The 17,040-nt window shown below is 42.2% G+C and overlaps 1 long non-coding RNA gene across 1 annotated transcript in view; it reads left to right on the top strand.

Moving 5' to 3' along the window:
* Positions 1 to 11,429: 11,429 nt before the first annotated feature.
* LOC130357596 (uncharacterized) overlaps positions 11,430 to 17,040 on the top strand; it is a 74,366-nt gene continuing 68,755 nt past the window's right edge. The window contains exons 1-2 of the long non-coding RNA XR_008889186.1: positions 11,430 to 11,518; positions 15,482 to 15,575. This is a non-coding gene — a long non-coding RNA (uncharacterized LOC130357596). The remainder of the gene's footprint in view (positions 11,519 to 15,481; positions 15,576 to 17,040) is intronic.

Genomic DNA, 17,040 nt, shown 5'->3' with positions numbered 1-17,040 from the left:
CAATTGAAAGCATTCTATGGCATAGATATCACTTATGGAGGTATTAAGGGTTACATATTTTGTGACTAATTTTGTATTCCATATTTAGACCTGCCGGTCTAAGAGTATTTAAAGTGTAAATCCACTTCAATTCGCACCGCTTTAGTTTGCTGGTCCGGTCCCCTCCCTTCTTCAGTGGGGGGGACATGGTCCAACAGCATGAACCGTAATTCACGTTCAGTATGACCAAGTTCATCAAAGTGTTTAGCTACTGGGAGATCTTGCCATTTTTTCCGGATTGTATATCTGTGATGGTTTATTCTAGTTTTAAAGTCCCATGTAGTTTCTCCTATATACAGGAGTTTACATGGGCACCATAGTACGTAGACCACGTAGGTGGAGTTGCATGTCAAGTAGTGTTTAATCTGGAATTCCTCACCCGTAGTGGGGTGCGTGAACTTGTTACCCCTGTGCATAAGGGAACAGTTCACGCACGATCTACAGGGAAAGGACCCCAGATTGGCTGTCATGATGCCGGCTGGCAGGTAGTGGATCCTCTGTGCCAGAGAGGGATTGGCGTGGACCGTGCTAGTGGATCGGTTCTAAGTCACTACTGGTTTTCACCAGAGCCCGCCGCAAAGCGGGATGGTCTTGCTGCGGCGGTAGTGACCAGGTCGTGTCCACTAGCAACGGCTCAACCTCTCTGGCTGCTGAAGATAGGCGAGGTACAAGGGAGTAGGCAGAAGCAAGGTCGGACGTAGCAGAAGGTCGGGGGCAGGCGGCAAGGTTCGTAGTCAGGGTGGAAAGCAGAAGTTCTGGTACACAGGCTTTAGACACACAAAACGCTTTCACTAGGCACAAGGGCAACAAGATCCGGCAAGGGAGTGCAAGGGAGGAGACCAGATATAGCCAGGGAGCAGGTGGAAGCCAATTAAGCTAATTGGGCCAGGCACCAATCATTGGTGCACTGGCCCTTTAAGTCTCAGGGAGCTGGCGCGCGCGCGCCCTAGAGAGCGGAGCCGCGCGCGCCAGCACATGACAGCAGGAGACGGGAACGGGTAAGTGACCTGGGATGCGATTCGCGAGCGGGCGCGTCCCGCTGTGCGAATCGCATCCCCGACGGCCATGACAGGGCAGCGCTCCCGGTCAGCGGGACCGACCGGGGCGCTGCGGAGAGAGAGACGCCGTACGCGCTCCGGGGAGGAGCGGGGACCCGGAGCGCTAGGCGTAACATTGGCACTAGTAATGTAGCTTTGTTTGGAGCGTTTCCCACTAACATCTGCCCTAACGAGGCGGTCTCTAAGGTTACCTGTTCTCCGGTATGACATGAGTGGAGGGGATAAAAATTCCTCAACCATGTCATAACCATCTCTTAAGATATGCCAGTGTCGTCGCAATATTCCCGATACCCTCCCCGAAACATCGGAGAAAGTGGAAACAAATGCGACCCTGGGTGGGGACTTTTCTGGTTTGGTTATGCCTGTGGGGGATTGAGATGTCTGCACAATCTTTTGCCTACTTGATTCTATCAATTTTTGGGGATAGCCCCGTTCTGTAAAATTTGATGCCATTTTGTTGAGGGCTGTTTCCAGCCATAGAATGCTTTCAATTGAACCTGGTGTATGTGTGATATTATTTGCTAATCATTTTGTTTCTTTACCTTCCATAGATGTGAGAGGAGTCCCATTCACACGCAACCACACCTGAAACAGAGGACATCCACGTCATTTTCATTTTTTTTCATTTTTTTTTTCCTTTTATTTTATTTCAATTTTTAACCACTTGGACACCTGAGCACCCTAATCCCATGAGGAATGTGCACATTCGCAAAGATGGGGACGTGGACGCCCGGACGTCTTCTACACTACTGCGAGCGGACCAGGAGACCGACACCCGGATGGATATCCACTCGTGGTGACGGAGGACCGGTATGTCAACGGGAACGGATTCTCCGTTCTAAGACAACGCTCCAGAGTTAAGTGACATCCCCACCCCCACGATGCGCTGGTATATCCAGCAAGTTGCACTATATAGTAGCGAGAGGCTCAGAAACAGGGATGCCAGGATCCAAGATGGCGCATATGGCAACCAGTGAGTGCACGCAAGCGCGGACTCACACACGTGCGTTTGTTTACATGGAGGTCATTTCCGGCTCAGATCGGAGCCAAGACGGAAGTGACAATCTTATGATGTGGCGTCCTCGTGTGTTTGGGCTGTGTGTGGCGCGCGCAATGGAACTCCTCCTACAAGGAAGGTACACTTACGGCACATGGACATTTATATCTATGATAATTTTTTTGTGTATTTATGGATACGGATATGTTTTTCTTTTTTGTGTTTGCACATATTCTTCATTACTACCAGGCGCCTTATGTTAAGATATGGTGTGGATTTTGCCCTGTATAGTATGATCATCCTCACATTATACCGTTTTCCTTGTATTTTGTAAATAATCACGTGATTCACTAGCTGTCACTTGTACACTATTTAAACCTCACATTGTATATCAGTCACTGCTTGACAATGCCTGTGTGAGACAGGCGAAACGTCGCTCCTATAGATGTTTGGTTGAAATAAAAGCCATCCATTTTTTTCACTTGGAAATTGGTGTGCCGCCGCTTCTTTGTATATCTACTTTGGACCTGGGACCGGGTTATCCAGCGTGCACCCCCCTCTTCTACGTGTGCTGCCAAAAATTTCTTCTCTATTTTATCTATCTATCTATCTATCTAGTAATAGAAGAAGAACAGCACAGCCAAATTGAAGAAAAAAATAATAATCGTAAGGGGGTGCACGCAGCTCCTGGATCCTTGGTTAGGGGATCATCGTTCAAACAGAAGAAAAATCTTGTCCACAGCACCAAAGTTCATGAAAAAATATGTGTTTTTATTCCATAAAAGGTGTCATTACAACAGCGACGTTTCAGTCAGCTCAACCAGCTTGAGAAAGGTCAGGTTGAGCTGACTGAAACGTCGCTGTTGTAATGACACCTTTTATGGAATAAAAACACATATTTTTTCATGAACTTTGGTGCTGTGGACAAGATTTTTCTTCTATCTATCTATCTATCTATATATATATATATATATATATATATAACTCCAAAAAAGGAAAGTGGCACTCCAATGGCAGAAAAAAGGTGTATTTATTCACCCATCAAGTCAAGTGCACTTGACTTGATGGGTGAATAAATACACCTTTTTTCTGCCATTGGAGTGCCGCTTTCCTCTTTTGGAGTTGTTTAAGAAGGGTTTGGAGTTTGAACCTGTGAAGGCTGAGCACCCGATTTGGACTTTAAGTCCTACTGTACAGTGCCGGTTCCCTTAATTTTACTATATATATATATATATATATATATATATATATATATATATAAGCCTTTTTCTTCTTTCTTGTTGTCTAAAAGGGTGTCAAAAAACAGTAGACAGACAGGAGATAGGCTAAGGGCCATAAACCTTTCATTTCCTACTCGGTGCTTCCTTGCCCCATACAGCATTTGACGTGATGGAAACCAATAAAGTCATTTTATTTAACGACTCTGCCTTCTCTTGGGAGACAATTTTATTTTACTGTGTTTTTTTTTTTTTCTTTCAGTTGTTCCAGCGATTGAGTGTAAAAATATGCCATTATCCTAAACACCAATTAAACATCCCACGTCTGAATCTCGCCCCTTCGCCATTCAACACGTCTTCTCTATTTCATCATCTACAAAGCCTTTATGTTCACTCATTTCTAGGTTGATGTAGCAGAACATGTGCGCGCAAGGCTTTCAAAACAGATCCGAAAAAAAGACGGGAATTAAGAGGAGTGTTTAATACGGGATTGAAAAGAATCGAGTATATGCAAAACAAAGATAAAGCGTAACAACAAACCCCTCCGTCAATTTGTGGGAGCTCAACAGCTGGCAGTGAATATACGGCAATTACTTGTATTTCATGGCACTTTAAATTGCTGGAAACAGATGGACACATCTCTATAGGACATATCAGTCTGAAAAGCTGCGCAGGAAGTTCAGAGGAGAATTCACAATCTATGCACCATAAACATGGGGATTATTTGTCGCAGGCACATGTGGGAAATTGGAAACACATTTACAGATCAGAATGTATTCAGCGAGGGCTGGGGATTCACGGCTTTACACTCTAGACATTTTCTGGACAATGTCTGGGGCTGTCGTGAGGCACAAAAAGAGTTTCTCAACGCCCGCCATGTCTGAGACGTTCTCAATGGGTCTGCATGGCAAGTAGTGTGAGCAGTAGGAGGACGCAAAAATATTAAAGGGGTACTCTGCCGCTCAGCATTTGGAACAAACTGTTCCGAACGCTGGAACTGGTGCCGGGAGAGTGTGATGTCATAGCCCTGCCCCCCCCCCTGACATCACGCCCCACCCCCTCAATGCAAGTCTATGGGAGGGGGCGTGACGGATGTCACGCCCCCTCCCATAGACTTGCATTGAGGGGGTGGGGCGTGACATCACGCGGAGGCGGGGCTATGACGTCACGAGCTCCAGCGTTCGGAGCAGTTTGTTCCAAACGCCGAGCATCAGAGTACCCCTTTAACTAAAAAAAAAATATGTAAGAGGGGTTGTATGAAATTAGACAAAGGGGTCTATTTATTTTACAGAAACAAAGCCACTTTTGGCCATAAGTTGTGTCTAGTGTTTCCCATCAGCTTCATTTGCTTGAGCTGTATGATCAGACGGGCCACCATAGTTTTGTTGAGCACTTAAAGGGGTGACATTTTTCTTTTAATCAACTGGTGCCAGAAAGTTAAACAGATTTGTAAATGACTTCTCTTAAAAAATATTTGCACTTCCAGTACTTATCAGCTGCTGTATACTACAGAGGAAGTTCTTTTCATTTTGGAATTTCCTTTCCTTTCCCTGATCAGAGTGCTCTCTGCTGACACCTCTGTCCATTTCAGGAACTGTCTCCAGAGTAGGAGAAAATCCCCATAGCAAACATATGCTGCTCTGGACAGTTCCTGAGGCAGACAGAGGTGTTAGCAGAGAGCACTGTGGTCAGACAGAAAAGAAATCCAAAGAAAAGAGCTTCCTCTGTAGTATACAGCAGCGGATAAGTACTGGAAGGATTAAGATTTTTTTTTTTTTTTTTAAATAGAAGTCATTTACAGATCTGTTTAACTTTCTGGCACCAGTTGATTTAAAAAAAATAAAGAATCAGGTTTGTAGGTATGGAAGAAGCGAAACAGAGCTTGTTGCCTTTCTGTACATCCCCCCCCGATGTATGTCTCTCTCCCCAACATGTTATGTTTTTCTTCGGATAAATAAAGAAGCTTGAAGACAAGAAGTGGTGAGTGGCCGGTTTTCATTTCTCTTCGTCAAGTGATAAAAAAAAAAAAAATTTCCATATTCCTTCATCACCCCCCAACCAAGACGGAGACCACGTAATTGGCAGGGCTCCAGGGCTCCATACTGAAGAAGAAGGGCTAGGTTTAGAGAGGGTGAAAGGCTTCTCGGCAGCCTCACAGGGTAGCAAGTAGGGTTGACACCTTTCTTGCCAAAAAATACCAGCCATGCTGACAGCCGAGTGTGAACCAAAAAAATGGAGGATGTGGGTACAAAGTGACAGGCACTGAAACAGTATTTGTTACTGCTGTTAAGGTGTTTTAGGCTGCTAGGGGATATTATGCTAATAAGGAATATTGCATTTTTGCTGCTAGGGGATATTTTACACAGCTTTGTGGTATTTGATGCTTTGAGGTATTTAAGGCGTTCCTGGGGAGGAGACTGTCATTACAGTACATTTTTGTATTTGGCACTGCCGGAGTAGCATTCTGTGCTGCACTTTTGTATTTGGCACTGCTGGAGTAGCATTCTGTGCTGCAAGGTGGTATTTGTCACTGCTGGGGAAGTGTTTTGTTCTGCACAGTGGTATTTGGTCCTGCTAGAAGATATAAGAGGTTATTTACTAAGAGTGGAGTGGAGTTTTCTTTGTAGGTTTTTATTCCTGACAGATATTTTCCCAAGGTATTTACTAACATTTCCCTACATTTTGCACTTTTCCCTAAGTTTTGCTTTTTTTTTTTTTACAACTGTTCTGATCTGTCGGGGTGTTTCCCAGCTCAAATGTGGAAACTTTAGTAAATATGTTTACCATGGATTTTTCAAAACTGTCGGTGACAAGTCTCTTGTCGGGGACAAACCCCCTTTCTTTTGTTGGACACGACCCCTTTTTAGGTTTTTCTTGTCAAATGGAGGGTTTTTGTTCTTTTTTGGGTCGCACGGCACAATTTGGGCACAAAACCCGAGAAAAAAAGAGTTGTGATGACGATAGTAAATAACTCCCATTATGTGTGTTGCATGATGACATTTTGCACTTACTGGATTGACTGGTAAAGACCAGAGTAGAGAAAGTAGGATAAGCCCTGTTCTGGGCTACCAAATCACCAAAACCAAACGAGAAAAGAAATAGTGCATAGTGATGTGCAGCAGGGGCCATATTCGAATTTGCGATATTTTGTGAATAAATTGACGATTATTCATCCTATGTTCTCGAAATTCGCATATTCGCTATGTTCATTCACTTTTTTCCCATGTGAAAATTTGCATAAAAATTTGCATGTGAAAAAAAAAAGAATATTCGTCATTACGAATATATAACACTATATTCTAAATATTCGTGAAATCGCAAAGTGCCAATATTTGCGATAAAAATTAGCATTACGCATATTCGTACTCAACACTAATAGTGCACATTTACTGAATGAATAAGCCTCACTAAGTGTGCATTCACACCACGTTTTCTTCCTCTGACAGCTAGATACGGCAGACCGCAGTTTTAAGTTTGGACCAAAAACCTGATATGGAGGAAACATGACCCAATCAGAGTCACTAGCTGAATGGGGTACGACACAGGTCTGGCAGGGATACAGCAGCAGGTGCTTTGGAATTCTCCCACCATATCCGGCTATCGGAGAGTGAAAACATGGTGTGAATGCACCCTTAGGCAAAGACTAAAGAGCCCCCATTAATGACCCCTTATAGAATTTCATCTCATGTCTAGTGATGAGCCTCAGGGGCCATATTCGAATTTGCGATATTTTGAGAATACATGGACGAATATTCGTCATACGTTAGCGAAATTCACATATTCACTATATTCTTATTTCATGCGAAAATTCGTAATGAAATTCGCATAATGGGCAAGCGCAATTATATCTCACCTAAAAGAAGGGAGGGATCAGTGTCCAGTCTGGAAGTGCCAATATTTGCGTAATATTCACATAAAAAAACTATTATTCATCATTACAAATATATATCACTATATTCTAAATATTTGCGAAATCGTGAAGTGCCGATATTCGTGGAAAAAATTGGCATTTTGAATATTCGCTCTCAACACTAGTCATGTCCCTTTAAAGGGGTACTCCACCCCTAGACATCTTATCCCCTATCCAATTGATAGAGGATAAGATGTCTGATTGTGGGGGTCCCACCACTGGGAACCCCGTGATCTCTGTGCTTCACCCGGCTTTCATTTAAAGCGACAGGTTCAGCCCCGGAGGCTCGTGAAATCACGGCCACACACCCTTAATGCAAGTCTATGGGAGGGGGCGTGATGGCCATCACGCCCCCTCCTATGGACTTGCATTGAGGGGCATGGTTGTGACTTCACGAGCCTCCGCCCCGCATCGCCAGTCATTCGTCACGGAGCAAAGTTCACTCCTTGCACCGGATGTCTGGGGTCCCGCAGCCGAGATCGGGGGGGGGGCCCCAAGATCAGACATCTTATCCCCTACCCTTTGGATAAGATGTCTAGGGGCGGAGTACCCCTTTAAGTCCTTATATTGGCACTTTCTTTGGACAACTATGACTTGTTCTCATTATTAAAATTGTTCCACCCATTGATAAATGATCATAAAATACATAAGCTTATCTCCACCGCCGACTCCACGCAAATTAGTATTTCTTTTTTTTTTCAATAACTAATTACAGAGCAATACAATTTTTTTTTTTTTTTTGTTGTTGTTATGGTAGAAAAATTATAATCAAATATAAATTTCATTTTTCCGATAGATGTGGAAGAACTAAGGTAACTACAATATCTTCCAATTATGATGCAGTAAAATGCCGGAGGGGGAAAAATCAATACATTAATCTGTATAGGCCGCACGTGATGTTCCAAGCCGAGGTAGTTGAATATGAAAAATAGTTCTGTTAAACAAATTTTCAATAAAAAAAAATTTTACTTTGAAAAATAGAAGAATTATTGGGCCGAATGAAGAGCATTAACTCTGTGTCACGGCCGTGTTTTCCGAAGACAATACTGAAATTATACATGAGAGGTTTCCTAAGGCAGTAACTCACACTTTCATTAGCCTATGCAGATGAGCGCGGGGGAATGTTTTTAAAAATACATAAATTATGTTAAAAATGTATAATACCGAGAAGGATGAAAAGGAAAAAAAATAATACATATATAATAGGCCTTGTGTAAAAATACTTCAAATCTGAAGCGGTGGCTGCTGAGAGATAGAAGAATAAGGAGCTACTAATAGAACAGCAATCACCATTACATTTAAAGATGTCAACTGCAAAAGGAAGAAAAAAAATGTATTGGATAAATAATTCAGACACCGGTTATATAGAGAAATAGAGAGAAATTCTCAAACCACAATTTGTCCTGTTCAGTAGTAAGTGACTTAAAGGGATATTCCAGGAAAAAAACTTTATATATATATATATATATATATATATATATATATATATATATATATTCAACTGGCTCCAGAAAGTTAAACAGATTTGTAAATGACTTCTCTTAAAAAATCTTAATTCAATAATTATCAGCTGCTGAAGTTGAGTTGTTGTTTTCTGTCTGGCAACAGTGCTCTCTGCTGACATCTCTGCTTGTCTTGGGAACTGCACAGCGTAGAAGAGGTTTGCTATGGGGATTTGATTCTAAACTGGGCGGTTCCTGAGACACGTGTCATCACAGAGCACTTAGACAGAAAAGAACAACTCAACTTCAGCAGCTCATAAGTACTAAAAGGATTAAAGGGATTCTCCGGTGCTTAAACATCTTATCCCCTATTCAAAGGATAGGGGATAAGATGCCTGATCGCGGGAGTCTCGCCGCTGGGGACCCCCGGGATCATGCACACGGCACCCCGTTTGTAATCAGTCCCCGGAGCGTGTTCACTCTGGGTCTGATTACGGGCAACTACAGGGCGGGCGGCGTGTGACGTCACGCCCCGCAATGCAAGCCTACTATATATCATGATTCCTTACAGATAGCAGCAGCAGTATACAGAGAGAGCTGGAGGGGAGGTGTATAACTACTATATATCCTGATTCCATACAGATAGCAGCAGCAGTATACAGAGAGAGCTGGAGGGGAGGTGTATAACTACTATATATCCTGATTCCATACAGATAGTAGCAGCAGTATACAGATAAAGCTACAGTGGAGGTGTATAACTGCTATATATCCTGATCCCACAGAGATAGCAGCAGTATACAAATAGAGCTGAAAGAGAGGTGTATAACTACTAGATATCCTGATCCTATAGAGATAGCTGTAGCAGTATACAGACAGAGCTGAAGTGGAGGAATATAACTACTATATATCCTGATCCCATTAAAATAGTAGCAGCAGTATACAGATATAACTAGAAGGGAGAGGTATTATTACTATATATCCTGATCCCATAGAGATAGCAGCAGCAGTATACAGATAGATCTGGAAAGAAGGTGTATAACTACTATTTATCCTGATCCCTTAGAGATAGCAGCTGCAGTATACAGATAGAGCTGGAGGGGAGGTATATAACTATTATATATCCTGATCCCATAAAGATAGCAGCAATATACAGATAGAGCTGAGAGGGATGGGGAGGGAATGGAGAGCTGCCAGGGAGGCTCTGATAGGTTCCTATAGTTCACAGGAATTCAGCTGACCCAGGACTGACCCCTTCTTTTGAAACATTAAACACTGTGAATTTCTTTGGGTCATTCTGGTGATCACATGACACAGTGACAGTAATGGAACTAATGGATCCAGCTGTGCTGGAATAAAAGAGATGGTGCTGTAAGACTAATGAGGGTGAGTGTGCATAATATACGCAAAAAAAAAAAAACGGAGTGCTTCTTTAAACTGTGTTTTGACTTTATAAATTTACTTTACATTCTCCTGTTTCAATACCCCAAATTTATATACAAAAATGAATACTGTACTGACTTGACCTCAAAAATGCATCAAATATCAGTATCCCAAAGCCAAGTCCCTTTACAAAAATAAGAGCCCAGACCAAATTGTATTCCTCTAACATAAAAATCTATCATCACTTGCTGCCTCAACCATGAGTCAATGGGGCAGTACCCAATGGCTTCTCCCTATTCTGCTGGCCTTATACCCAAACAGGGAGACATCTATCAATCAAGGCTGGTGGGGCGGGGAGAGGCTGCCAGGGACCACCCTGATAACTTATGGTTTAGGCAGCAAAAAAAGTCATAACAGGTTCCCTTTAAATTGGGGACAAGACTAAATTGGGATGAGTCCCTCACTTTAGGAGATGTGTTTTTGTTTTATTTCTTAGTTGTTTTGAATGCTTTAGACTATACAGTGGTCCCTCAAGTTACAATATTAATTGGTTCCAGGACGACCATTGTATGTTGAAACCATTGTGTGTTGAGATTAGAGATGAGCGAACTTACAGTAAATTCGATTCGTCACGAACTTCTCGGCTCGGCAGTTGATGACTTTTCCTGCGTAAATTAGTTCAGCCTTCAGGTGCTCCGGTGGGCTGGAAAAGGTGGATACAGTCCTAGGAAAGAGTCTCCTAGGACTGTATCCACCTTTTCCAGCCCACCGGAGCACCGGAAAGCTAAACTAATTTATGCAGGAAAAGTCATCAACTGCTGAGCCGAGAAGTTCGTGACGAATCGAATTTACTGTAAATTCGTTCATCTCTAGTTGAGATCATAACTCAATGGAAACCTGGTAATTGGTTCTGAACCCTCAAAATGTCGTCCAAAAATAGGAAAACGAAAGGATTAAAGAAAAATAAGTAGATAACTAATACAGATAAAGCAAATCCTCACATATAAAAGTAATAAAGATCTGCTGGGAGCCTGTAAATCAGTCAGTGGTTCCCAGCCAGGGTGCCTCCAGCTGCTGCAAAACTACAACTCTCAGCATGCCCGAGGCCAAAGGCTGTCCGGGCATGCTGAGAGTTGTAGTTTTGCAACAGCTGGAGGCACCTTGCTTGGGAAATGCTGGTCTATGTAGAGGACAGGAGCTTCTTCAGGGTTCTGTACAGAATGCACAATGGGGGAGATTTATCAAAACCTGCCCAGAGGAAAAGTTGTTCAGTTGCCCATAGCAACCAATCAGATCGCTTCTTTCATTTTGCAGAGGCCTTGTTAAAAATGAAAGAAGCGATCTGATTGGTTGCTATGGGCAACTCAGCAACTTTTCCTCTGCACAGGTTTTGATAAATCTCCCCCAATGTCATAAAAAAGTAACATGGAGCCGCCCTAACTTGGTGTCCAAAGGAGCAGCTAACCCTGGTACAGGTAAAGAGTATAGAACATGTAATACATCCCTGTACTGTAGAGGGCGCTACCAGACACCAGTCAGTGCATGCACTTCAGTAATACAGGTGTTTTACAAGTAAAATGCCAATTCTGATTGGTCGGTTCTTCCAGCCATTGACAGGTTTCACAGATCTGGACTGTCTGTACATTGTATGTTGAGTCTGGTTTCAAGTTACAATGCTCCAGAAAAGACCATTGTATGTTGAACCTATTGTATGCTGAGGCTATTGTAAGTTAAGGGATCACTGTATTGCTTGTTTTTCTTTCTAAAGATTATAAAATAAAGCCAACGAACTCCGATATCTTTACCCTCTGAAAACTCTATAAAGTGTCTGAAACCCATCGGCGTCCGGTGGGAGCCAGATAAGTAAATTATATTACACATGTTGCAGATTGAGTAAGACACAAACACGAGTTAAAAAATGAATGTGCTGTGAATGTTTGTTTAATGGTGCATAGGTCATTAAATCCCACACAAATAGCACAATTTGCATAATTAACATTCAGATTATGTAAAGCTCATTAAAAAGAGGAGAAGGACCATTAAAATCACCTTGACTGCAGCTAAGCTTAAAACACTGAAACCAAGACGGGAAACATCAACTCATAAATTACACTGGAGGTTTTCTTTTACATGAAGATAAATTAATTTTTTATTTTTTTTTATATCTTGACCTTTTGTCAAACAAGGTCACAGTCAATGTGCATGCCTATCTTAGGGCCCGTTCACATTGCCGTGGTGCTCCAGTATGCTCTGGTATATGGATCCCTGTCAGCCAGTCAGTCGGAACGACAGGAGTTTAGCGGAGAAAAATGACTCCATGCACTATTATTTTCCTCCGCTAAATTTCGGTAACTACCGGATCCCGTACGGGCCCCATTCAAGTCAACGGAATCTGTCGGGACCTGATGGTGTCAGTTGTGCTCTGACACGTTTTAGGGCCCTTCGGCACAAAAAAAAAAGAAAGCCAAATGGACCCAAATGGAGTGCAGGTCGGAGCACCACAGCAATGTGAACCTAGTCTTACCATCAATAATCTTAAGGTTATGTTCACATTCCATTCGGGAGCTTTGTAAAGCTGGAAGGTGTGACACTGGACACCAATGGATCCCGACAGGTCTCATTCACTTTGAAGAGGGTTCGTCTGGATCCTGTTAGATGTCCTTTATTGTTCAGAATTTTAGTGGAAAAACGATTGTAATTTCAACGGAATCAGCGAACGAGACTCCAAAAGCTCTAAGAAGTAAAAATGTTATTCTGTTTTATCACTGGAAAAATATAGTAAAGTACAAAGTCCAACCTATAACCCTATTACGTTGATCCAGCAGAAGGCAAAAAACCTATATGAGGTGACTGCCAGTTGCCCCATACCGGGTAAAAAAATATTCTTCCTAACTCCAATATGGCGATCAGAATAAATCCCTGGATAAACGTTCTATCCACATAAATCTAGTATCCTTAACCTGTAATACTATATTTTTCCAGAAAAACATCTAGGCCCGTTGAACTTGTTTATTAAGTCAAACATTAGTGTTGCTCGCGAATATTCGCAATGCGAATTTTATTCGCGAATATCGTATAATCGCGAATTCGCGAATAAAGCACTATATATTCGTAATTACGAATATTTGTTTTTTTATTTTATTTATTTTTTGGTTTTTTTACACAGTACACATCACAGTGATCACCCCTCTCTGCTTCCAGCTTGTGTGGTGTAAAGAAGGCTCTAATACTACTGCGTGAGACTGGCGTGCGAATTTTCGCATATGCGAAAATAAAACGAGAATATTACGAATATGCGAATTTAGCGGATATATGACGAATATTCGTCCATATATTAGCGAATATTCGCAAATTCGAATATGGCCTATGTCGCTCAACACTATCAAACATCACAACATCATGGGGCAGAGAGTTCCATGGTCTCACTGCTCTTACAGTAAAGAATCTCTGTCTGTGATGATGGTGAAACCTTCTTTCCTCTAGATGTAGAGGATGTCCCCTTGTCATGGTTACCGGCCTAGGTATAAAGATCACTAGAAAGATCTCTGTACTGTCCATTCATATACTTGTACATTATGATAAGCCAACTTGTTTTCAAACAACCTCTCTTGGTTCTCCTCTGTACCCACTCCAGATCAGCCATGTCCTTCTTATAAATAGATGTAGCCAATGACATTCAGGGTCTGCAGGGCACCAGTGTGCTGCAGTCATTAAGCGCCTCTTGCCACTTTGTGGTTGCAATGTACACTCAGATAGACATGTTCATATCTCTTACACTGTACTTTCTGTTTTGCCCTATTCCACTTGCAGAGAGCTATGTAAATTTCTACACTAACGGGGACTCCTGTCAAAAGAATGGAGTCCCTGCATCTGTACAGCAAGCATTGTTAATAAATATGTGTCAGTCCCAGAGGTAGAAGAATAAGGAGCTTCTAATAGAAGAACATCTGTCATCACATTTACAGATGTCAACTGCAAAAGTAGAAAAATATCTTAACACCTTTACAGCTATTTTCCATTAGTACAAGCACTATCATTTTATAGACCAAACTTTCATATGGCACAAACTCAAATCCCAGATACATAACATGCACAGCCTCACCCAGGTTCAGTCTAGAACTGATCTCCTCATAGAAAAAACATGACAATCTATGCTAATTAACTTTTTAATGAACTTGTTTAAAGAGATATTTCAATATTTTTTATTTGACTGTCCTATATTATGAAGTGTAGTTCATAATATAGTGTCTATACTTATGTTTGATGGATGGTCTCGCAATTTTTATGTGATCTTTAACAACGTACAAAATGAGTGTTGTCTCAGCTTTTCCCAGGTTGCAGTGCACCCAAGATATAACATCATTAGTCAGGTGTTGAAAGGGAACATGGCAGTGCTTCTATGGGTGAAGCAACTACAGAATTGTAGTTTTAAACGCAGCACAGCATGATAGTGAGTTTAGGAAGTAGCCGGTTCATGCAAACAAGCCAGCAGCATTATGGGGGACTCAAGACACGGCCAATTACCACCAACACAAGCACAAATCATTGCCAAGTATATTCATTACTGTCTGGCAGGTTAGTACTAAAGTCACCATATGTTGGATAACTTCTTTAACTCTATTAGGGTCCATACTGGGTGGTCCCCTATCAAAAGTCTAATATGGACCATAAGTGGGGGTTGTCTTCATGAGCTAAGTCCTTATGTCCAAAGTTGCATTACATCTTTATGTTCTAGGGAGCTTTAATATGGCACCTATGCAAGAATATGGAACCATGATGTATTTATATTACCCTACACCTCCAATTTCATAAATTGTGTTTTGTTTCTTTTATATGGAAAATAATGCAAATAGCAATACAAGGATTTTGTTGTAATAGATGTATCTGTCTCTTGTCCAGCCCCTTCTGCTCAACTGGGGCGTCACCCTTGTCCCTGGGTCTGCTTTTTCTATATCCTCTGTATCTATATATTTTCTTGGCTCGTTTTCTGACTCCTCTATTGTTTACTGTGTCTGTACTGCAACGCTCTCTCTGTTACCGACTTGACTTGTCTGACTGGATATACATTTGTATGCGTTTTCCTTGTCTGTCTTTTTGCTGTGCTGTTGTTGGTTAACCCTTTTGTTATCTGACCTGTTTCTTGAGTGCTGTACTGTGTTTGCTTGTTACTTCGATCTTCCTACGTCCTGCACCTTAGTAGCGTAGGGACCAACACTGTGGGTGAGGCTACCCTATTACAGAGGGTGGGACCCCTAAAAGCCTGAGACAGAGGGTGTGAGTCAGTTTAGGGCCACACTTATCCCTGACCATGGAGCATCTATAAACCAGTCATAAGAAACCATGAGGCCTTCCAATGTGACCATATACACATTTATTTTTAAGAAATGATTGACCAGATATCATTCACCTAAAAGAGGATAATAACCCTTAACTTACAGATGATGTCTAACTCACAGCATGATTGTATGTGGATCAGCACTATTACGGATGAGCAGCAGATTGCACATTCAGGGACCAGTATAGCATGCAGAGGTATGGGTAAGGTTTTTTTTTTAAGTTTCATTTCTAAGCCTACCATTACTAGTATTGTGTGTGACAATAATAATAGTATTTATTGTGTCATGTTTTTCTAACATATAAAATACTGATTTTCACGTCAGTCAGTTTAGGACGCATGAGAAGATTGAAAATGGATGTTTCTTCTTGGTTTCCATTTCTTTTACTGTAACAATATTTATTTAGTTATTGCCTTCAATTCTTATTTGTTCAGACATTGCCCCCCAACAAGACTAGGTTCACATCACTAATTTTGCCTCAAAGGCACAGGTACTTTGGGAAACTGTCATAAGGGCATGCTAACATATTCATGCATGGACAGGGAAGGGCCCATTCACTTCAATGACCCGAATGTATTCAGCTAGTGACTGTATTCGAGTAATTCTCCAAGCATGTCCAAGTTTTGCCTCGGACTTAGAAGTGCGGCTTGCAGCAATTTTAAGTTCAAGACAAGGCTAGTATGAGTTTGGAAAATGACCTGAACATAGCCGCTAGCTGTCTTCACCTGGGTCTATGAATTGAATTGGGTTTGTGCCTTTCTGAGCATGGGTACCTGGACATGTCACTTTGACAGTTTCCTTCAGAGGCACAAATCATAATGTGAACATAGCCTAACATGTAGTGTACGTAGTATCTACCAAATATGCTTCAAGGAAGGACAGCTGGTGAACCAGGAACAGGCTCATCATGGGCACCCAAGACTCATGAGCGGAGAAGGCTAGCCCATTTGGTCTGATCCCACAGAAGAGTTGCTGTAGACCAAATTGCTAAGAAAATTCCTGTTGGATATGACAGAAAGGCATCAGATCACACAGAGCATTGCAAATTGCTGTTTATGGGGCAGTTCTGTCCCATCCATGTCCACGACAGAAAGCTCCAACAGAAGGCACATGAGCATCTGAAATAGACCATAGAGCAATGTGAGAAGGTAGCCTGGTCTGATGAATTTCTTTTACATCCAGTTGATGAATAGGTGTGAGTGCGACACTTACCTGGGTAAGGGTGGGTTCACACTACGTTTGTAGTGTAAGGATGCCGGATCCGGTTGGGGGGAGCAAAAACCGTCCACCCCAGTATCTCAGCCGGATCCGGCCCAAACCCCATTCCTTTCAATGAGCTGACCGGAGTCAATTGCTGACTCCAGTCGGCTCATTTTTGCACCGTATACGGTTTTCTGACCGGACCTAAGACTGTGGTATACCACAGTTTTAGGTCCGGTTAGAGAACAGTATATGGGGCAAAAATGAGCCGACCGGAGTCAGCGTTTGACTCCGGTTGGCTCATTGTAAAGGCCGGGTCCGGTTGGGATATGGGAGCGGCCCTAAGAGATTAAACTTAAAAGGACGCACTGTCTATCTTGCGAACTGGCATCATGTGGATGTTACTGTGACACGTACCACCTACCTAACCATTGTACAGACCAAGTCTTCTCCTTCATGGC

This window comes from Hyla sarda, chromosome 2, assembly GCF_029499605.1.
Source record: "Hyla sarda isolate aHylSar1 chromosome 2, aHylSar1.hap1, whole genome shotgun sequence".
Classification (NCBI taxonomy): domain Eukaryota; kingdom Metazoa; phylum Chordata; class Amphibia; order Anura; family Hylidae; genus Hyla; species Hyla sarda.
Note: the sequence above shows the minus strand (reverse complement) of the source record. Positions and strands in the feature narration are given on the sequence as shown.